This window comes from Phyllostomus discolor, chromosome 5, assembly GCF_004126475.2.
Source record: "Phyllostomus discolor isolate MPI-MPIP mPhyDis1 chromosome 5, mPhyDis1.pri.v3, whole genome shotgun sequence".
Taxonomy (NCBI): Eukaryota; Metazoa; Chordata; class Mammalia; order Chiroptera; family Phyllostomidae; genus Phyllostomus; species Phyllostomus discolor.
In genome coordinates, this window is record NC_040907.2 from 85,877,551 (window position 1) to 85,900,715 (window position 23,165).

The 23,165-nt window shown below is 39.7% G+C and overlaps 1 pseudogene; it reads right to left on the reverse strand.

Moving 5' to 3' along the window:
• Positions 1-21,874: 21,874 nt before the first annotated feature.
• Positions 21,875-22,907, reverse strand: LOC114498076 (annotated as a pseudogene).
• Positions 22,908-23,165: the final 258 nt, after the last annotated feature.

Sequence of the window (23,165 nt, forward strand, 5' to 3'; positions counted from 1 at the left end):
TTTTTTTTCTTTAAGTAATTTTTAAAACCTTTTTTTTAATCTTTTAACTCCTTCTTCCTCTCTCTCCTTCTTTCTTGTTTTATTCCTTCTTTTCTTTCCCTTTTTATATTTTCTTCCTTCCTTCTCTTTTTTTTTCTTTTTTCTTTTTTCTAATTTCCACAAGTGAGACAAAAAAACCTAGAACTGTGAAAAGACCAAAGATGGACCCAAAGAGGGGGCATCCTAACAGCTGAGACACTGAGACAAATTGCACTTTGCTACTGTTGTGGAAAATAACTCACACGTGGGGGAAGATGGCGAGGCACGAACCTTTATTACACGTGGAATCAGAGGGGTTAACTACCCAAATTCTGAGCAATAAGCTTTGATCTCCAGGGGGGTTTAAATAGCCCCCGGCTTCCTGCCTACCTGGTGAAGCAAAGTTACAGAAACCAGATGTGGAAGGGTTAGGGAGTTAGTTAGTAGTTAGGGAGTCAGGTCTGATTACCATATATGGAAAACAAAGGCACTGTGAATTTTTGCAGGTGTTACAGAGAGCACTGCTTATCAATGAAACTGCAGTGGGTGGGCTGGAATGGGAGTAAAAGGGAGAAAACTGTACTTGAACAATGATTAAAATAAAATAAAAAGAAAAAGAAACTGCAGAGCACAGAAGTTTTTTCATGGGGTTTTCTTTTCCTGCCACACTACTACAGAGACCTTGCAAGTTATTGCATATTTGTATTATTATTTTTTCATTATTCTTACATCTTTTATTTCATTAGTATTTTTGTATTCCTCTTCTTTCTGATTAGTCTTCATTTGGCTGGTTAAATTGCATTGTTTGGCTGGTTTCCCTTGGTTCTCTCTTTCATAGTCTATTATTAATTTACTGTCTTTTGCTTCACTTGTGTTCCATTAGCATACTACTCTAGGTCCTATACTTCCTATTCTGGTTATCCAGATCACATAGATTCTGTCATGTAATTGTTGCTCCATGATTATTGTAAATAATAGCTGTTCCATACAATTGTAAGTATTACATAGAAGCCTTCCCAGATCTTAGCCTACTTCATGGTTTTCTGAACTCTACTACGGTTGTGGTTAACTCTATTCTCTCACACACTACTCCTATTTTCTATCCTTTACTCTCATTTTACCTCATAATCTGAATTCCCACAAGCTCACTGCTTTCTAGATCCAACTCACAATCCTTCCCCTCCTCAACAAGAGTCTTATCTTCTTTCCACCCTTTGTAAAAGGTAGCTAGTTGGGTGAAGTATCATGGTTAACATTATACATAGCCAAAGGATCTCCTATCTCTTCTCTATGGGCTGATACTATAAATATCATAGAATACACTCTTGCTGTCTTAAACCATTTTGCCTCCCCCCTCCAACTGATTACAAAAAAAGAGTAGGTGGAAGCTGTGAACACCAGGATACCTGCTAGAAGAGGAAACCCACCAACAGATAACAACAGAAGAAGGTGAAGGAGGGAGTGGAATTCACACTAACTCAACCCAGGACCTATCTGGAAATACAACTAAACAGTGGGGAAATTATCCAGAACAAACAACTAAACAAGAACAAGAGAAAATCCTCAAAACCTAGTTAACACGGAAGAACCAGCTTCAACACAACCTGCCCACATCTGCACAATAGAATATAAGAGGTGGTAGACAGAGGGACCCTCAGTTAACCAGCTGGTGGAAGGAACCACCAAACAAAGCCCCAACAGCAATCAAAACCCAAAGACATGCACAGAGCCAACATAAATGACAGCCCAAGACCAGTAAGCTCGGGATATCAGGGAGACAGAACCACTGAATCTCACAGGTATTTTACCATAGAACTTCACACCATAAACCCAGGGAATCAGAACAGATTAATTTAAAAAGCAGAGGTTAACAAGAAGAGTCTCACAAACAATGGGAAGACAAAAAACAATCCCCAAATGAAAGGAAAGGAGGAAGTCTCAAAAAGAACACTAAATGAAACAGAAGGAAGTCAACTATCAGATACTGAGTTCAAAGCAATGGTTATAAGGAAGCTCAATGAGCTCACAGAGAGTTACCAAAATCTACAGGGAAACTACAATGAACTCACTGCAAACTATATCAACATGAAACAGGAAATAGAGCCCTGGCTGGCATAGCTCAGTGGATTGAGCATGGGCTGCGAACCAAAGTATCACAGGTTCAATACCCAGACAGGGTACATGCCTGGGTTGCAGGCCATAACCCCCAGCAACTGCACATTGATGTTTCTCTCTCTCTCTATCTCCCTCCCTTCCCCTCTAAAAATAAATAAATAAAATCTAAAAAGAAAAAAGAAAAAGGAAATAGAAACTATTAACAAGGGCTAAGAGGAAATGAAGAACACAACATCTGAACTGAAGAACACAGTAAAAGGAATCAAAAGCAGGATCAATGAAGCACAGTATCGGATCACTGATCTGGAGAACAAGGTAGAAAAAAACACCCAGAATGAATGAGACAAGGAAAAGAGGCTAAGAAAGAATGAAGAGGGGTTAAGGAAAATGCAGGACAACATAAGCCACAATAATATCCATATAATAGTGATGCCAGAAGGAAAAGAAGAAGAGCAAGGGACAGAAAACCTGTTTGAAAAAGTAATGATGGAAAACTTCCCTAATTTGATGAGAGAAAAGTCACACAAATCCAGGAAACACAGAGAGTCCCAATCAGGAGGAACCCAAAGAGGCCCACTTCAAGACACATCATTATTAAAATGACAAAATTCCAAGATAAAGAGAGAATCTTAAAGGCAGCAAGGGGAAAACAGGAAGTAACATACAAGGGAACCCAATAAGACTAGCAGCTGACTTGTCCATGGAAATGCTCCAAGCCGGAAGGAAATGGCAAGAAATATTCCAAGTAATGAAAGCCAGAGGCCTGCAACCAAGACTACTGTATCCAGCAAAGCTCTCAATTAAAATGGAAGGCCAAATAAGGAGCTTCCCGGACAAAAGAAGCCTCAAAGACTAGACCTCCTCCAAACCAGCTCTGCAGGAGATGCTAAAGGGTTTCCTTTAAGAACAGGAAGAAAAACAGTGAAAGAAAGAGGAACCCAGGTACACAAATAATGGCAATGAATAAGTACATATCAATAATCATTTTAAATGTAAATGAATTAAGTGCCCCAGTGAAAAGGCACAGAATAACAGAATGGATAAGAAAATATGACCCACACATACGCTGCCTATAAGAGACCCACCTTAGGATGAAAAACCTATACAGACTGAAAGTGAAGGCCTGGAAACAAATATCCTAAGCAAATGGACAGGAAAAAAAAAACTGGGGTAGCAATACTCATATCAGACAAAATAGACTAAAAAAAAAAGAGTCATAAAAGGAGACCCAGAAGGTCACTTCATAATACTCAAGGGAAGAATCCATCAAGAAGACATAAACAGTAAATATATATGCACCCAACATAGGAGCACCCAAATACATAAAGAAATTCTTGGAGGACTTCAAGAAAGATATTGACAGCAACACAATTATAGTAGGAGATTTTAACACCCCACTGTCAAAAATGGACACATCTTCCAAACAAAATATCAACAAAGATATTATGGCATTGAACAATGCCCTAGATGAAAGGGAATTAACTAATGTATATAGAGGCCTTCATCCCAAAGAAGCTAAATACACATTCTTTTCAAATGCACATGGAATATTTTCAAAGACATACCACATGATAGGACACAAAACAAGTCTCAACAAATTCAAGAAAATTGAAATCATATCAAGCATTTTCTCAGACCACAAGGGACTGAAACTAGAAACCAGCCTCAGGGTAAAAAACCCAAAACACTCAAAATCATGGAGATTGAATAGCATGCTATTAAGCAATGAATGGGTCAAGAATGAGATTAGGGAAGAAATCAAAAAGTTTCTGGAAACAAACAAAAATGAACTCACAACAATCCAAACCTATGGGACACAGCAAAGGCCACCCTGGAAGGAAAGTTCATAGTGATACAGGCATACCTAGAAAAGATAGAAACATTTCAAATAAACAACCTAACCCTATGCCTGCAAGAAGTCAAGGAACAACAACAAAGACAACCCAGAGCAAGTAGAAGGAAGGAAATAAACCAAGATCAGAGCAGAATTAAATGACATAGAGACTAAAAGCACAATTCTAAGAATCAATGAATCCAAGAGCTGGTTCTTTGAAAAGATAAACAAAATTGACAAGCCTTTAAGCAGACTCATCAAGAAAAAAAGAGAGAAGACCCAAATAAACACAATCAGAAATGAAAGAGGAGAGATTACAATGGATACCACAGAAATACAAAGGATTGTAAGAAATTACTATGAAGAACTGTATGCCAAGAAATTTGAAAACCTAGGTGAAATGGACAAATTTCTAGAAAAATATAATCTTCCAAAACTCAATAAAGAAGAAGCAGAAAACCTGAACAGACCAATAACACCTGATGAAATTGAAACAGTAATTAAAAAGCTTCTAACACAAAAGCCCTGGACCAGTTTCACAGGAGAATTTTACAAAGCATTTAAGGGAGAGCTAACCCCCATCCTCCACAGATTATTTCAAAAAATTCAAGAAGATGGAAGACTCCCAAACTCTTTTTATGAAGCCAACATCATCCTAATCCCAAAACAAGACAAAGATATAACAAAGAAAGAAAGCTTCAGGCCAAAATTGCTGATGAACATAGATGCTAAAATCCTCAACAAAATATTGTCAAACTGCATCCAGCAATATATTAAAAATATCATACACCATGAGCAAGTGGGATTCATCCCAGGGATGCAAGGATGGCACAATATTCACAAATCAGTAAATGTAATACACCACATAAACAGAACGAAAGACAAAAATCACATGATTATATCAATAGATGCTGAAAAAGCATTTGATAAGGTACAGCACCCATTTATGATAAAAACACTCAGCAAAGTGGGAATAGAGGGAGCATTCCTCAACATAATAAAGGCCATATATGAGAGAGCTACAGCCAACATCATACTCAATCGACAAAAACTTAGAGCTTTCCTACTAAGATCAGAAACAAGACAAGGATATCCACTTTCACCACTTCTATTCAACATAGTATTGGAAGTCCTAGCCACAGTAATTGGACAAGAAAAGGAAACAAAAGGCATCCAAACTGGAAAGGAAGAAACAAAACTGTCACTGTTTGCAGATGACATGATAGTGTACATAGAAAATCCTATAGACTCCACCAAAAAACTACTCAACCTGAAGCGTGGGTCACAGGCCAGCAGTGATCACGGGACGCTGCGGATGGGTCATTGAAACACGAGAAAAAACATGCACAGAGACAGACCAGTTTCTCTGGAGAAGTAGGGACGGGATGGCCACCCCCTCTAGTGGGGAGCAAGCCGATTTACCGTCCAGACCGGCTTTTATTGGGTTCATTTTGCATAAGAATTCAGGTAAAGCACATTACTCATTTTGAGGAAGTAAGGATCAAACAATAGGTAACAAGGAACTCTGAGGGTCTATTTTGAGTCAGAGTCAAAGAGCTGTAAGACTTTAAGGAACAAACTAACTTCCTCCTTAGACCCTTCTCATTCAACTGAGAGCATTGTAAACAAAGCAGGTTTCACAGGAATTTACACGTTCTTTCTTAGGCCAGTTTACCCGGGGAATCTGCCCTTTCCAGCACAGGGCGGCACCACCCTGTCATTGTTTCAGGTTTAGGTGAAGCAAGGAAAGTAAAGCAGCCAAGAGATTAAGAGATTTTCTTGCAGAGCAGGAGGACTCGGGCTTTGTCAAAGCCAAAGGGTGAGAGTCCATCACCCCCTTTTGCCGCAGTCCCCAAAGTCCTTCTTTTGGGGGCCTCCCATGTGATTGTGCCTGTCTTAGGTTGTTCCCCCTTTAGGGAATCTTACCCGTCATTGGCTAACCGACCAAGCATTGGGGTCCAGGCAGGGTGAGGTATGAAGGAGCAGAAGTGGCGCTCCTGCCAGGGAGATAAGCTTGTCTCCATGCTGGCTTAGGGTTCCAAGGGCATTCCCTTAGCCTTAGCCTAGGTGGGGGTTTCAGCTTCTGATACCAGGCAGGGTGGTTCTCAACATTGACCTAATAAATGAATTTGGCAGAACAACCAGTTACAAAGTCAATACTCAGAAATCAAAGGTATTTTTGTACACCATGCCTTTTGTACACCATGCATCTTTGTACACCATGCCTTTTGTATACCAAAGGCATTTTTGATGGCCATGGCAGGTCATGGCCATCAGAAACAGAAATAGGGAAAAAATGCATTTGATAGAGCAGCAAGAAAAATAAAGTACCTAGGAATAAACCTAAGCAAGGAGGTAAAAGACCTGTATTCAGAAAACTATACAACATTGAAGAAATAAATTAAGGAAGACACAAACAAATGGAAGCATGTACCATGCTCATGGATCAGAAGAATTAACATCATCAAAACGTCCATACTACCCAGAGCAATTTATAGATTCAATGCAATGACTATAAAAGTACCCATGACATATTTCACAGGTATAGAACAAACATTTCAAAAATTTATATGGAAGCATAAATGACTCCAAATAGCCACAGCAATTTTGAGAAAGAAGAACAAAGCAGGAAGGATTGCAATACCTGATATCAAACTGTATTACAAGGCCACTGTGATCAAAACAGCCTGGTATTGGCATAAAAACAGGCACATAGACCAATGGAACAGAACAGAGAGCCCAGAAATAAACCCAAGTATCTATGGTCAATTAATATTTGACAAAGGGGGAAGAAGCATAAAATGGACCAAAAATAGCCTGTTCAACAAATGGTGTTGGGAGATCTGGACAGCTATATGCAAAAAAAAATAAAACTTGATCACCACCTTACACCATACAGAAAAATCAATCTGAGGTGCATAAAAGACTTAAATATAAGTCGTAACACCATAAAAGTCCTAGAGAAAAACATTGGCAGGAAAATCTCAGACATTCCATGCAGCAACATCTTCACGGATATGTCCCCTAAAGCAAGGAACATAAAGGAAAGAATAAACAAATGGGACCTCATCAAATTAAAAAGCTTATGCATGGCTAAAGAAAACAGTGTTAAAATGAAAAGAGAGCCAACTGTATGGGAAATCATCTTTGCCAATGACACCTCAGACAAGGGCTTGATCTCCAAAATATATAAAGAACTCACATGACTCCACTCCATAAAAACAAAAAGCCCAATTGTAAAATTGGCAAAAGACTTGAACAGACACTTCTCCAAGGAGAACATACAGAGGGCCCAGAGACACATGAAAAGATGCTCAGCATCACTAGCCATCAGAGAGATGCAAATTAAAACCACAATGAGATACCACCTCATACCAGTCAGAATGGCCAACATAAACAAATCAACAAACAAGTGCTGGAGAGGATGTGGAGAAAAGGGAACCCTAGTGCACTGTTGATGGGAATGCAGACTGGTGCAGTCGCTGTGGAAAACAGTATAGAATTTCCTCAGAAAATGAAAAATGGAATTGCCTTTTGACCCAGCAATTCTGCTGCTGGGTTTATACCCTAAGAGCCTTGAAACACCAGTCCAAAAGAACCTATGCACCCCAATGTTCATAGCAGCACAATTTACAATAGCCAAGTGCTGGAAGCAACCTAAGTGCCCATCAGCAAATGAATGGATCAAAAAGCTTTGGTACATTTACATAATGGAATACTATGCAGCAGAGAAAAAGAAGGAGCTTATATTCTTTGTGGCAGTGATAGGGGTTTAAGACTTGGGAAAATTTAGCTAAAGGTAAATAGTCATAAATCTAGCAAGTAATGTGTATGTTAAGTTTTTGTTTCAGTAACTACAGATAAGGCCTATCTTGGTGCCTAAGAATAAGCAGATGACCTCTTGGAGAGGCCTGTACCAGGAAGAAGCAAGCGACTACCCTTCCCCCTTGGAGGCAACTGTTGAATTTCAAAGGCTTTCGCTGACACCTTGTTTGCCCTCCCCCAACCTCCTTATAAAAGATCTGGCTGGGAAAGAAAGAGTGAGATGGTTTGTTAGGGTATGAACCCGCCATCTTCTCGGATCGCCGGCCATCTGAATAAAGCGCCTATAAAAGATTCAATCACTGTCATTGCTTATTGGATTTGGTAGTGACAGGCAGCCCGAACGCCGGTGTCTTTTCCGTTTACAGCAGCATGGATGCAACTGGAGAGCATTATGCTAAGTGAAATAAGCCAGGCAGTGAGGGATATATACCATATGATCTCACCTTTAACTGGAATGCAATCAACAAAAGAAAAAAGCAAACAAAATATAACCAGAGTCACTGAAATTAAGAATAATCTAACAATAGCCAGAGGGGAGGGGGGAGGGGACAGTGGGAAGAAGGGTTTTCAGGAACTACTATAAAGGATACATGGACAAAACCAAAGGGGATGGTGTAAGCAAGGGAGGGAGGTGGGTTTGGAGGGAGTGGGAGGAGAGATGGGGAGAAAATACGGACAACTGTAATTGAACAATAATAAAATAATTAAAAAAAAAAAGAAATCCGTCCACATCTAGATGCCTTATAGTTATTTACCCAAGATTTTTACATATCCCTTTTTCACATCTAGGTCTTTAATCTATCTGGACTCTATTTTTGTGAGTGGTATGAGGAAGGGAACTAATTTTATCTTTCGCCATATTGTTAGCCATTTGTCTCAACATCATTTATTGAATAGTCCATTTTCCCCCTCACTCTATATAGGGTTAACCTCTTTCAGACACCAATTATAAAATATGTGTAATGTACCTTTCACTGTGCTCCTGATGAGTCACAGTCACCACTGCTTGATCTCTGTGCCTGAGAACTTCCACAGAACCACAGAAGCTGGAAAGTGCCAGGGAACAGACATCCCCTGAGAGCAGTTCACATCCAGTCTGAAAGGACTGGGCTGAGGAATACCCAGTTCCCTCCCTCACTCCTCAGGTGACATCACGATGAGACATGTTTTAGACCTTCTCACAGCATTTTTCCATGAAAAATTTTTGCATGGTTCACTATTGTAGCTGGCTTAGCTATTCAGCCTTTATAGACTGCCTCTCTCCCTATCTCAGCTCCCCACACCTCCCAAATAAACTGCTTGCCCCCAAATTGTTGTCTCAGAACTTGCTTCTAGAGGAACTAAATTATTATGTGTGCATATGCCTCTAGGCTTTCTAACCTGTCCCATTGCTCTATTTGTCTGTCACTGCCCCAGTCAGCTTCTTAAAGCTGTTGAACTCACCTCGACATCACATGTTTATATAAGACAAGTCTCTGAAATCCTCATGTTGTCCTCAGTGTTGTTCTCTGCCATGTGCCCTTTATCTGTTGGCCTTAGCGTTCTTAGCATTGTGATTCTTCTTGCTCTTGCCCTACAATTCACTTCACCTGGTTCCTTACCTTGTTACCAGCACAGAGTCATGTCCTTGCTTTGATTATAGACATGCTTCACTTGAGATAACTAGCATTTTACATTAGGCTATGGTCTTTAATTGACTAGAAATTAAAGTCTAGTCTATCATGAAAAAAAAAGCAAAAACCAAAGCAAAACTGGAGAATCAGAAGGGTGCAGATAATTGCTACTTATCAACATGGTGCCCCTCAGGGTCCTTCTTAGGTCTTCACACTATGTCATGAAAAAAAAGTTGCAGTTTCACTGTGTAAGAACAAATAGAATCATGTATTAATTTCACAATTTACTTTGTTAATCATATGCATTACTTAATTTTTTTAGTCAGGCTTCGAAAGATTATATGTACCTTCACCTTCCACTTCAGTGGTTTACCGAAGCAATGTGTCCTAGACCTTCTGGTCAGTCATTCTTCAAATCAGAGCACTAGAAACAGTGTGGGGCACCAAAAGGATGCTCAGTTTAATTATCTCTAGTTCCTATGGAGGAATTAGGAATCAATTTCAGAATCCACTGTATATTCTCCATGATTGTAAATGATTATAAGTTTATGTTGTGCTTTGAACATAATACTTATTACAAAGTGAGTGCCGTCACTCTCAACTAATACTTTTGTTGTCTACTTAAAGTCTTGAGTTAAAAAATATTGCTATAATTATTATATGTAAAAATCTGGACTGTGGACCAAAAAAGTGTTTCTGTGGAAAGTAACTTCACAGGGTGATCTGATTATACATTTCTAAGTAAGTGGACATATCGTGGTGGGTAGTCATGCCCCAGACCTATAAGTACATTAGTGAAAGGTTTTCAGCCAGCCCTGCCTACTGTTTTTGTGCATCTAGGTTAATACACTTTGGAAATACCAGAAGTAATACCTCAAAGGGGGTATTAACCCTCAAGAGAACACAATATTTTCAACTATCCTGTAATTCAATCCCCACCTTGCTTTCTCCAATCTTCTTTATGTCCCCTCCTTAATTCCAAATGCATAGAAGAAACTGCAAAACTCTTATTTTCTGGAGCACTTGGGATCTTGCTCCCCAGCATGTATCATCAGTTTGGCTCAAATACACTCATAAAAATTCTCTACAAGATTGTTCTGGCCAAATGATTCAGGGGTTGGAGTATTGTCCCTTATACCAAAAGGTTTTGGGTTCTTGTCAGGGTGCATACAGGAAGCAACTGATAGATATTTCTCAGGTCAAGGTTTTTCTTTCTCTGTGTCTTTTATTCTGTCTCTAAAATCAATAAATACATCCTCAGGTAAGGAGTAAAAAAAATTCTCTACAGGTTTGAACAGTTTTTACATTAAAGGAACTTACAGACCTTATTTTAATAATCATAGTTAAAAACCTAAATATCACATAAGGGGCTTGGTACAGTGAGAGCGAGAAAAATCAAAAGTAAAGAAAAGCCATCTAATATATTTCTTGGTCAAGTTTTGAGAACACTGGAAAGTGCTTATTCTTTAAGAACTCTAACTCTGCCCAATTTCAGTTTTCTATTGTTTCTTTTTGGGCTCTACCATATGATCTTTCCTCATCCTGAGTATAGTTTATTTTTTAAAAAATTATTTGATTGTTGTTTAATTACAGTTGTCTGCATTTACCCCTCTTCACTCACCCCCACCCCAGCCACCCCCACGTCCCTCCCCTGCTTCCATCCTTCTTGTTTTTTTCCATGTGTCCTTCACAGTTGTTCCTGAAAACTCTCTCCCTCCTTCCTCCCATTATCCCCTCCCCCCTCCCCTCTGGTTACTGTCAGTTTGTTCTTAATTTCAATGTCTCTGGTTATATTTTTCTTGCTTGTTTGTTTTGTTGATTAGGTTCCAGTTAAAGGTGAGATCATATGGACCCTGGGTATAGTTTAGTTAAGTAAGTACCAGAAGTATAAACTGAGTCCAAATTGTGTAGTGAATCTGATAAAAATATTTTAAAGCTTTTCTCTCTTTTTTTTTGTAGGCAACTATGCTATCTACTTATTAAAAGCATTATTTTTATGACCCAGATATGGGAGTTTTACTTATTTTACATATGTTTCCAAAGTTAGCTTCAGGTATTTTTTTTCTTTCTTTCTTTCTTTTTTTTTTCATATTTTGTTGGTGTTACCAATTCATTTAGTCTGTCTTCCTACCATTGTTTAAGATTTTTCAGTAAATGACTTTCATTTACTTCTGCTTTGAGACTCTTAAGACAGTGTTATAAGTGTTATTTACATGAAAAGAGCAATCTGGTGAGCGCTCTCCTCCTGGGCTGACGACTCCTGGTTTCCTCTGTGGGGAGCTGGTGTCTTCCGACTATATCTCTGTGGTTGCCGGCACAGCAGGCTCAGGCAGGACTGAATGGAGTTGTCAGAGAGCCTATTCCTATTCCTGGTACTTTAAATGACACTTTTATCCCGAGGAAAAGCCCCTGGGTCTCACCACATGAAGCAATCGGACAGCCCCAATGGATTCCAAAGAACTGTAATTAAGGTGCTAGAGATTCCTGTTTTGTATGATTGAAAGGTGGTGGCAGAGACCCATTAATTTCTTTTTAGACCACATTTTTCTGCTCATTGTCCTCTAAATCTATGTTCCTTGCCTGTAAGTACTTCTTTTCTGATGGCCAAGAACAATTTACTTAAGTGTTTGAAACACTCGCTAGGATCAACCCTATGGGGCAATGCAGCATCTGCCCCTGTTCTGACAGCACACTCAAGTCTGCCCCCTTAGGGCCCTGCTGGGCCACCTGCAGCAGTCACTATTAATGCAGGGTTTTTTCTTTCTTGCTGTCTCTTCCATCAGGAGGAGGAAGAAATTTCTCCTCTCTGTGCTCCCACACTGAGGGTGCCTTCCTCTATGAATAGCAGTCGCCTCGTTGTGACTATGTGGTAATTAACTCAGTGCCCCCCCCCATTTCCCCAGGCCACATAGGCACCCTCAAGTCTGACAGCATCACGACTCTCAGTGGAATTACTGCTTCTCTACATGCTTTCTTATCCTTCCTTTTACCCTGGGTCCTGACTAAGCTTCGCCTCTATAGTCTTTAAAATGTCTTCCCAGTATGGCCATTGACTTTTTTCTCCTTTCCCTTCCACCAGCCCAAAGCGGCAGTTCTGCTGCCCTGACTGCCTATCCAGGGTCTGGCATAGAATAGGCCATCAATGAACATGATTGGCTAAATGAGAAAGTCCTAGTATTATCTTTGTCCCCACTCCTTGTTTTTGCTCCAGTTATCACCACTGGGTAATTGGGTAGAGGCAGACTTCCATCCTCAGTTATTAAGTACAACTCTTAAAGGAAAATCTTAGGCATTGAAGACTTTTGTCAAGTTAGTTCCCATGAGGCAGTCTATTTCAATTATGCAGTCCTTCCCTGTACTGAATCCTCAGGATGAGTTTTCTCAAAGATTGAAGGATATCTGAATAGCACCACTGAAGTCCCTTCAGGCCAGTCTCAAAGTTCTAGACTTGAAGCCTTCATGAATATGTTAAGTAGACAGATTCATGACAAAGAAAGAAATATCTTCAAGGAGTCTTCCCCCTGACTCACAGGTTGCTAAATGCTCAAACCTACTAGATTCGACATTCCTTCACCCATAAAACACACAGTAGCAGGAGATAGAAGAGGAATAGTCAAACACTCTTCAGACTTACTGGATCCCAGAGGTGGATAAACTAGCCCTAGGTGGCACGCTAGGAACCTAAAGTTTATTGTAGGCAAATCTCTATGCAGATGTGTTTTAGCATCACCATGGATACATCTATTAAATAGTCAAATAATGAGATGGTAATGAAAGAAATGGGATGAAATAAAAACAAACAGCCAGAGTCACCATTGGAATAGAAGTACAGAAAAGGTAGTTGGAAGAAATAGGAGGAGGGATCAAATAGAGGCAAAGTCATCTGTATGAAAACCTAGTATCAGGACTTAGAATTTCAGTGTTACTGATTTAGAACCTATTTGAGGCCTATCCCAGTTGGCTATTGTGACACCTAACAGTTTTGATTTCTAATCTTTGGCTTCCTATCTTGCTACAATGCTCAAGGCCTCAAATAATACACAAGATTTAAATAGTGTGGCTGAACTGATTTGCTTTCTGTGGGTCTAAGGCTCAGTTTGCCGGGGGGACCACTGGAATACTGTGGGGAAAACAAGAACAACTTCGGAGGGGGCAGCACAAACCCTTGCATCAGAGTGGAGCCTGTGAAATGACATCATTTAATGGCAAGTATTTTTTCCTCCTAGAATACTGCCCCCAAATGAGAAGCATTTCTTATGGTACCTTATTTGAGAGTATTTACTGACTAGTGCTTAAAGCCCCTGTCATTATTTTCCCCTCAGGGAATAAATATACCACCTCAATGGCTGAGTGGTCCCACAACTACCACCATCTTTGCTTATAAAACTGCCTCCACAGCTAGATTTTGAGTTCTTAGGAAGGAGGGTGTCAGTATTATGTATCTCAGATTTACCAGCATCTTATCTTGTACATTACATTGTGTATAGGTGGATGGAAGCTTGTAATGACTAATCAGAGGAGGTATGGAGAATACACCTCTCACTGAAATGGCCAATACAATTGGGAGGGATGAGAGGTGGACATTTCTACCTGGAATTCAGGATGATTTCTGAGAATTCTGAAATACAGCTGAGCACGAACTCTTGCCCCCACCTCTCACAGTTTATTTCTAAGTGTTCCTGACTTCCTGGTTGAAAAATAATTTGGTAATTAGATTCAAGAGTAGGTTTAAGGATTTGTGCATATTGCAAAACACAGATGAAAGCAATTGAAAACTTAAGAGTTATTACAACATCTTGACCAATTATTGTTTCCATTAGTTATCCATTTGGAACACATCTTTGTCACTGCATCTTTAAATAGTGGGTCCCTTTGAATGGCAAGTGCATTTCAGGTGGACTGGGGACTCTGTCTGCATGGCCTCTGTCACCATTGTCATAGCTTCCTTTTCAATGTATCAATATTCCTGGGTTCTCTGAGAGTCTCTTCCCATCTTCAAAGACTACTAACTAGCTAGATGGTAGTTAGTTACTTTCTCTTCTCACGAAGATGGTGAGGAATAACCTTGAATAGAATCACTGTGACACCTTGTGGGCATGGCTAGGGATTGCATCCCAGCCTCCAATTATTCTAAATAATAGCCCTGAGGGGTCTTGACTTGGGGCCAACAATTGATCACTCTTCTCCACTGAAAAGCCTCACTGTCTCCCTTCCACTGCCTCCTGAGTCACACTCTGAAGACTGAGTATTCTGGAATACCAGTGTGAGAAACTGGTACATTTGATTCCCTGTGACAAAACAATCCTATTAATTTGCCTCTGTCTTAACCTGGGTTTTCAAGAAATTTCTGCACTGTAGATACAGGATTGGATCAGCACAAAGTGCATTAGCTTCCCATTGGAGTTAATACCCCTCCCAACCCTTTTGACATGTCTTGGTGACTTCTTTATACCAGGAGGCAACAGGTCTTTATGGTTCTCCTCAGCAAATACACTTTTTCCCCCACAGAGAGAGATTTCCATGGAAACCAAACCAAGAGGGAACAGTCTAGAGAGTCAGTTTGTCAAGCAGGGTGTGGCAAAAACTACAAGAGAGGTGAGGGGAGAAGCATTTGTCTCAGGATTATATTAGAAATGTGAGCAAAAATATAGTTAGAGGCAGCAGAAAAGCATGTTATATTTTTAAATGTTTCTACTTAATGGGAGTGAAAGACCCTAGAAAATCAGAAGGCCATACATAGTACACCTGCTGTCTGCAAGGCAATGATGCAAACTGCTAGGAAGGGTCAGGTGTCCAATACGACCCCACCCTCAGGGGGTTTGCAGCCTCTATGGGGAGGTGAGGTGCCCGCAGATTATCACAGCAAACAACAGTACATCAAATACCTCAGGAGAGGGACCAACATCACTGGGAAGGAGGCAGGTGTAACTAAAAATTTTTTTTTTGCTGATCTATTATATTAAAATAAGTGGTGAGAAGAACAAAGGCATACCCAGGGTGAACTTAAGGGAAGTAATCTATAGCCCCAGTTCCCAACCCCAGTCAAAAGAGGAGATTTATTTAAATATGGCAGATAGTAAAGCATGATTTAATAATATTGGTGATGTTCCAAGAGAGAGATAGAGTTAGATGACTTGGGAGAGGGAGGACAATTGCTTATAACATTGGCTACACATTTGAATCACCTGGGAAGTTTAAAAAAATTTTGATGTCTGCCTCACCCTGGAGATTCTGATTAATTTGGGGCTGAGAGAACCTGCACATTGGAATTAAAAAAATGTCCCCTAACAATTTTAGTGTGCAGCCAAGTTTAAAAACCACTGTAGATTCTAGTCCTAGCACTTTCCTCCACACATACACATGAGCAAATGCACACACCCTTGCTGTTGTAATTTTCAGCTTTGTGAAAAATGAGTTAATATTAAATGGAGTGGGACAGATTTCAGAACATCTGAATTCAATAGACACATAATTATCTGTTTAATATGCTAATAAAGAGAATGTTGTGGTCTGGAGGTGTGCTGCTGCAGTGGATTATGGGAAAATCTTAAAATAAATGGTTGCTCTGATATGTGCCTTTGACCCATGACATATTTTCCTCCAACCAGCTGTGATTCTGACTCTGTGCCAATGTTAGTGAAGTGATATGTCTGTGCCGAAGGTCATAGAAATATAACATGTTTTTTGGTGTCTGTTACAACACACCACATGTCACTTATGTCTCCCTTCCCTGCATCAGTGTCCCTGTGACTGTCTCCGCTGGACATCCTGTTTATACCTATGCTTTTCCTTCTGAATCTGTTTAGAAGCCAGGAGCTACCTTGTTCCATTTTTTGACAACGGTGAACTTGAGCCTATTGTGCTTATTTTGTGTTTTCTGGTGAGAAAACAGAAGAAGTACTCTAGATAAAACATTTGTAATGGCACCTAACATACTACTTTTTCCCCTTTGTTTGAGTGATAATTTGTTGCAGTTGGTAAGGAATTACTCATTTGGTGTGATTTTAGGAATACTATTAAGAAAACCCTGATTTGCTGTTATAATCCAAGTTCCTGTTCAGGAAGATCAGCCAGATGGGAGGCAGGATGGAACAGGTCAGGGAGTTGGCAGTCAGGGAGTTACTGCAGTAAGATGGGGGCAGTGATTGGAGAGTTTACACAGGGGGAGAAGCAGGAGAAATACAAAGAGGTTGTTCGTTGGTTCACAAGACATTCCGAGAGTAGATTTGATAGGATGTGGCACTTCTTAGGCAGGGAAGGAGAGTGAAAGGCCCAGATGATCACAGAATTTCAAGATTGTGTGGAATAAAGATGGCTGCAATGTGTACAGAAGGAAGGCAGTTGGGAGAAGAAAATGATGGTTGGGAGCTGATGCATTGGGTTTCATTCATATACAAACTGCCAACAGGAGTTCACATGGAAATGTTCAGAAAACTGTTGGGAGCCAATGAGAAAGTTCAGAGCTAGAGACACAGATTTACTACCTTGGATGTGATAGTCAAATTGTGGGAGTATTAGAAATTGGCACAGGAGAATAACTAAAGAGAAAAAAATGCCAAAACATTGGAAGAATTCCAATATTTATGGTATTTGGAAAGAAAATGTGCCAATGAGGGCCCAGGCAGAAGGTGAGAATGAGAACAAGAACATGACATAAGTCACAGAAGGAGAGCCTCTCAAGCATTGGTGGTCAATCTTATGAGATGCTACCAAGAAGTGAAAAGTAGGTTGTCAATGACTTTCATGAGAACCACCTTATTTTACTTGGCCTCTACATTTTCACTTCTTCCTTCTTTTTGGGGGGGGGTTCTAGACCACTTTTTTTTCTGGTTTCCTTCTAGGTCTTGTTTTCTTTTCTTCTTCCACTCTTCCTTCAAATTGTGATGCTCTTGGCAGGTTTCTGTCCCCAGTCCTCTTCTTTCTTCCACCCTGCTCTATAGGGCAAACACCATTGTAACCACAATCTAGGACAAGAAATGGAAGACGACAGCCACATTTTCCCAATAATCCAAACCTTCTCACTATAAGTAACTATGTTCTGATATCCATAATGACCACTTATTTATTTTTCTTCATAATTTTAACCACCCAAGTGATGCCACCCAAGTGCTATCACTCACTATACACTACATTTAATTTTGCCTGTTTACTTTTATTTCAAAATATGTCTCTCAAGTCTATTTTAATTCCTAGGTGTCTGCTAGCTTTTTTATTTTTAGAGACTTCATCAGAAGTGATGTTCTGTTCTTCACTGAAAAGCATTTAATGTCTAATTGTCTCTCTTCTTCTTCTGTTAACAGCACAAGATCCTTTACTTAGTAAGGATTACAACATGGTGTAGTCGTATTTATCATTTCTACTTATTAGCTAGAATACTTTTATAAGTAGAAATGTTCCCTCATCTGCTATTTGAATACCCAGTGGTAGAATTTTTAAAGGAAAGACAAGATAGTAAATTTTTCCTTTATTTACTGGTTTTCAAAATAGAGTCAGTTCTCTATCATCCTTCAAATGCAACCAGCTAGGGACAGGGTATGTTTTTTGGGGGATGGGGTGGTACAATTTATGAACTCAGGGATCAAATAATATTTGACGTACTTTAACCCATTACAGCTATTCTTATTGACACTTAAATTGGTCTGTCTTCAGTCAGTAGGAGTCTTTTAGTCTGTTAGTTCCTACATCACTTGACCAACCCTAGCAGTCTTTATAGCTTTCTCACCGTACGATATGGTTTCCTAGGCTTATCATGTGCATTTCCTGCCCTATGCCTGGAACCAGCCATTTCTCCAAGATCACATCTGGAAACTAATCTCACTCATTGCTACTGAGTAGGTCATCGTTTCTAGGCTTCTTCAATAGGTGAAACTAGTATATTTAAAGATTAAAAAAAGACCCTCATAAGTTCACACTGACCTTTCCAATTCAAATTCAAGACTGTGGGATAATTAATTTTGTCCATCTTATATTTTTAGCTATTTGTTTCTAAACCAAGAAACCTGGTTCTCAAGGGCATGCAGATGATAGAAATAGATATTATGAAGTTATTAATTTACTTTTCCCAAAACATTTTCAAAATAACAATTTCAACACTTTTCACTTATCTATCTATCTATTTATTTATTTAAAATTTTTTATCCTCACCAAAGGACACATTTTTTTCCATTGCTTTTATAGAGGTAGGTAGAGAGGAAGGGATACAGAGAAACATCTAAGTCCTGGAGAAGCATTGATTGGATGCCTCTCGTAACTCACTCAGACTATGTATTGCATGCACCTGGACCAGGGATGGAACTGCAACCTAGGCATGTACCCAGACAGGGTATCAAACCCACAAACTTTTGGTTACAGGATGACATTCCAACCAACTGAGCCATACCGGCCAGTTGCCATTAGTGTTATTGAAGACAATTAATTTTTTTTTGTGAATACTCTCCCCATTTTTATAATTGTACTACAACCTACATTGTCAGAGCATAAAACTATTTTGTACTTTTTGTCTCTCTCATATATTTGATTTGTCTTCACTGTACATTTAAATATATATTTAAGGCTTACTGCCAGTATTTAAGTTGATGTGTCTTCAAGGCATTTTAGTTGATTAAAGCTCTTTAGTAGATTCTAAATGACTTATGAGAAAAATAATCTCTTAGTTTTTGCATGCTGATGACATTCGCTGCATTTATACTTGAATGTAAGTTTGCCTGGATATAAAGTCCTTGGCTTACATTTTCTTCCTTTGGGCACCATAAATATATTATTCATTTTTCTTCTAGGAAAAAGTATTTCCATCAAAAAGCCTGATGATTATCACATTTTCTTTTTGTTTTCTGTTACTTGTTATTTTAACCCGGATACCTAAAGAGTTTTTTTCTTTAAAGTCTAATTACTTTGTTAGACTATATATCTTTCTTTTTTAATCCTCACCCGAGGACATTTTTTCCATTGCTTTTTAGAGGGAGAGGAAAGAAGAAAGTGAGAAAGAGAAACATTGATTGGTTGCCTGTGGTATGCACCTGGATTGGTGATCATTCTCACCTGGACTAGAGATATTACCCACAACCTAGACATATGCCCTGACCTGGAATTGAACATGCAAATTTTTGTCTATGGGATGACACTCCAACCAACTGAGCCACACTGGCCAGGGCTAGACTATACCTTGATACTGATCAATATGAGTCAGTCTTTCCAGACATGTAAAGTATCTGAACAATATGTTGATAGTTTCTTTTTTTAATCATTTTTTTATTTTTCAATTACAGTTGACATACAATATTATATCACTTTCAAGTGTACACCTCAGTGGTTAAACATGATATAACTTAGTGATTGGCCATTCTGATAAACCTCATACCTATTTGATACCATACATACATTTTACTTGGGAAAAATACTTTTGTGGGGAAGATTTATAAAATATTTTTAAACAATTCAGTTTTGTTGGCAAGAAATTCTCTTATTGTCTCAAAATATCAGGAATAGAATATACTTGTGATATTGGTCTAAAGATACAAATAAGCTTTATTAAAACAAAATTCTTTCTGGGAAGTTCCATATTCTCTTTTCCTTTCTTTTGGCCATATAACATTTAAAAGTTTTATAACATGTATTTTTTTCTCTTCTTTTTTCAAATCCTCACCAGAGGATATGTTTATTGATTTTAGAGAGAGAAGAAGGGAAAGAGAGAAAAATATCGAGTGGTTGCCTACTGTACACACCCTAGGTTACGTGCCCTGACTGGGAATGAAACCCACAGTCTTTCGGTGTATGGGACAATGCTCCAACCAGCTGAGCTACCTAGCCAGGGCTATAGCATGTATTTCTTATTATAAAGACAATACAGGTTTATTATAGAAAATTTGGAAAAATATAGAAGTCTCACAATTCCACCACCCAAAATAATAACTATTAACATTTTGAATTTTTGCCTTAATTAAAAAAAAAATTGTATATGTACCTTTTTTTTTTGTCATCACAGAATTTATTCTTGGTATTAAGTTGACACTTCTTTTGTGTCAACTAATATCCTGAATAGTGAGTGACAGTGAAACCAGCCCATTTTCCTTGGCTGCTGCAGCCAAGACACCCAGCAATCCCATGGCTTGAAAGTGAGCCTATTTCTTTCTCTCTTCTGTGATGGTGAGACAAGGAGGGGAGGCAAGATGCTCTGTTCAGTTCATTTGTTGGGTCTGTCAGGCTGGGTTGCAGAGCTGTTCCTTGTCCAGTTGTGGGAAGGGGCCAGCAGGGGCCAGCATCCTCTGGCCCACATCCTCCTTGTCATATGACCACACCTACCTGCATAGGAGTCAAACATAAGTCTCTAGCCAGGTGGGCATGGGTACATGGCAATACAACCCTGTTTCTGAATAAGAAAGAGGAATGAGAGATTGTGTGTGAACACGGGTTATCTGCTACAGCCCCAAACACTGCTAGCTGTGGGGGTAGTCTCAGCCTCCAAGTTTTTGAAGGGTGAGTCAGACTCAGACTTCCAGTCAGGACTTATGAGACCTCAAGGAGGAAGGCAGAAATGATGTCAGGGCTCCACTTCCCCACCAGCTACCAGCACTTGGGACTTGGGACAGGGACTCAACAAATTTGTGCCTGATGTTTTGGCTTTTTTAAATGTTTATTTATGATTTACCTCTCCACCTTTACTCTGAATTCACAACACAGCAGAGAACTGGAGCCAGGCCCCATTTCCACTGGAGCTCCGATAATCAAAATGTGTGCATGTCTAAATGGGCATTTCCAAAATAATATACTGTTTTAGATTCACGATTCACATTCTTTCCTCACCTCTTATAAGAGCAAGAAATATTTTTTCCAGTTTTATGAAAGATTTTAAAGTTATGAAAAATGTAAAAAACCCTACGAAACAGAATGGAAAAAAATGCTTCACATTTTTTCCCCACTTGGAACAGTAGAGGCCACTTTCCAGTGCTCCTTGGCTGCAAATGTCATAAGCAAGCATGCCTGTCACAGTCCTACAGCTGCTCTGGTGTTGTGAATCCTGGCCACATCTGTTAGCTAGGCAGGGAGGACTCCCTTTTTTCCCCGGGACCTCGCTTTCAGCAAAACTCAAAGTGCTATTTGTTACAATGGTCCTCTGCCCCTAAAAAAAAACAGAGCAGGTAAGTCAGGAATCACAGGAAATTTTGCTTTCTGAGAAATGATCTTGCCATAACAATGAGAAATCTTTATGAAATTTTTTATTCAATTCATTGGGGTGAGACTGGTTAATAAAATTATGTAGGTTTCAGACATATACTTCTACAGCACATCCTCTGTATATTGTATTGTGTGCTCACCACTCCAAGTCTCCTTCCATCACCGTTCATCTCCCTTTACCTTCTTCTACTTCCCCCCACCCCACTTTCTCTCTGGTAATCACCAAACTGTTGTCTATGAGGTTTTTTTCTGTTTTGTTTGTTTTTTGCTTAATCCCTTCACTTTTTCACCCAGGCCCCCTAGAGGTGCTGGCTGGGAGAAGGAAATGAGGAAGAAGCTGATTGTGATCTGAGGGTTTGGGTCCATTTCTGATACAGAATCACCAAGAAATCAAGTCTGTGGTGCTGGCTCTGGCTCCCATGAAGGTGGGGTACCACCTGCATCTCCACCTGGTCTCTCTCATGTTCGGGCTCCCTCCTCCTGGGCTATATCCTGCTGAGCTTCAGCAGGAAGTTCTCTGGGAAAAGATGATCACCATGAAGAAGCACAAGATATTAATCTCAAATTTTAATTTGAATTGGTGGTCTCCAGTGTAGGGCAGGTGAACAGCCTGAGGAAGACTATGTATGTGCAGAGTGGGATGTTCCAACAGACATCCCCACTGATGATCTGAATAGTGTGAATCATTGTGGTATTGTGGGCTTATCCATCTGTGAACCCACAGGTCTCCATGCAGACTGGCTGCAGCTCTCTGCTTTGGAGGGCGGCCTCCAAGCTCTCAACCATCGGCTCTCCCGTAGAGGCTGTGTGATAACATGGTTCAGTTGAGATGTCTTTAATGAGAAATTTGGGGAGCAAGGCACTCTCATAGACTTTTGTAAGGTTTCAAATGTGACAGTAAAGCCCACAGGGATTTGGTGTCAGTTTTTGCTCTGAGGAACAGACTGAAGGATGAATTCACAGGTGTTTGTCAAGTCCTTGACAAAGAAGACTCAGTAGAGTCTGCTTTAAGTGACAGCACAGAGTATGCTGAATGTTGACAAACATGCTGTGATAAGTCTGATACAGAACTCTCTTACCCTTCGCATGCAGAGAATATTCAAAAGGAATTTCAGTTTACCACTGGGAAACTATCCTGGTTTCACCATTTTGATGGTGCTGTTGATAATCTGGATAGGTTTAACCAAATTATGGAAAGCTTTGAACACACCCACACACTTGACACTGAGCTGGAGATTTCCCCTTTTTTCTGCTGTCAAAGAGACAGTCTGCTGCTGGACAGAATCCTTCCCAGATCTGACCACCACACTGAAGAGCATTTCCCTGGCATGATAAACCTTGTTCACACTTTTAAAATATATATATATTTAATTGATTATGCTATTACAGTTGTCCTACTTCCCCCCCCCCCCGCCCTTTATTCCCTTCTGCTCTGCACACCCACTCCCATCCACATTCCTTTCCTTTAGTTCATGTCCCTGGGTCATGCATATAAGTTCTTTGGCTTCTACATTTCCCATACTATTCTTACCGCCCCCCCGCCCGTCTATTTTCTACTTACCATTTATGCTACTTATTCTCTGTACCTT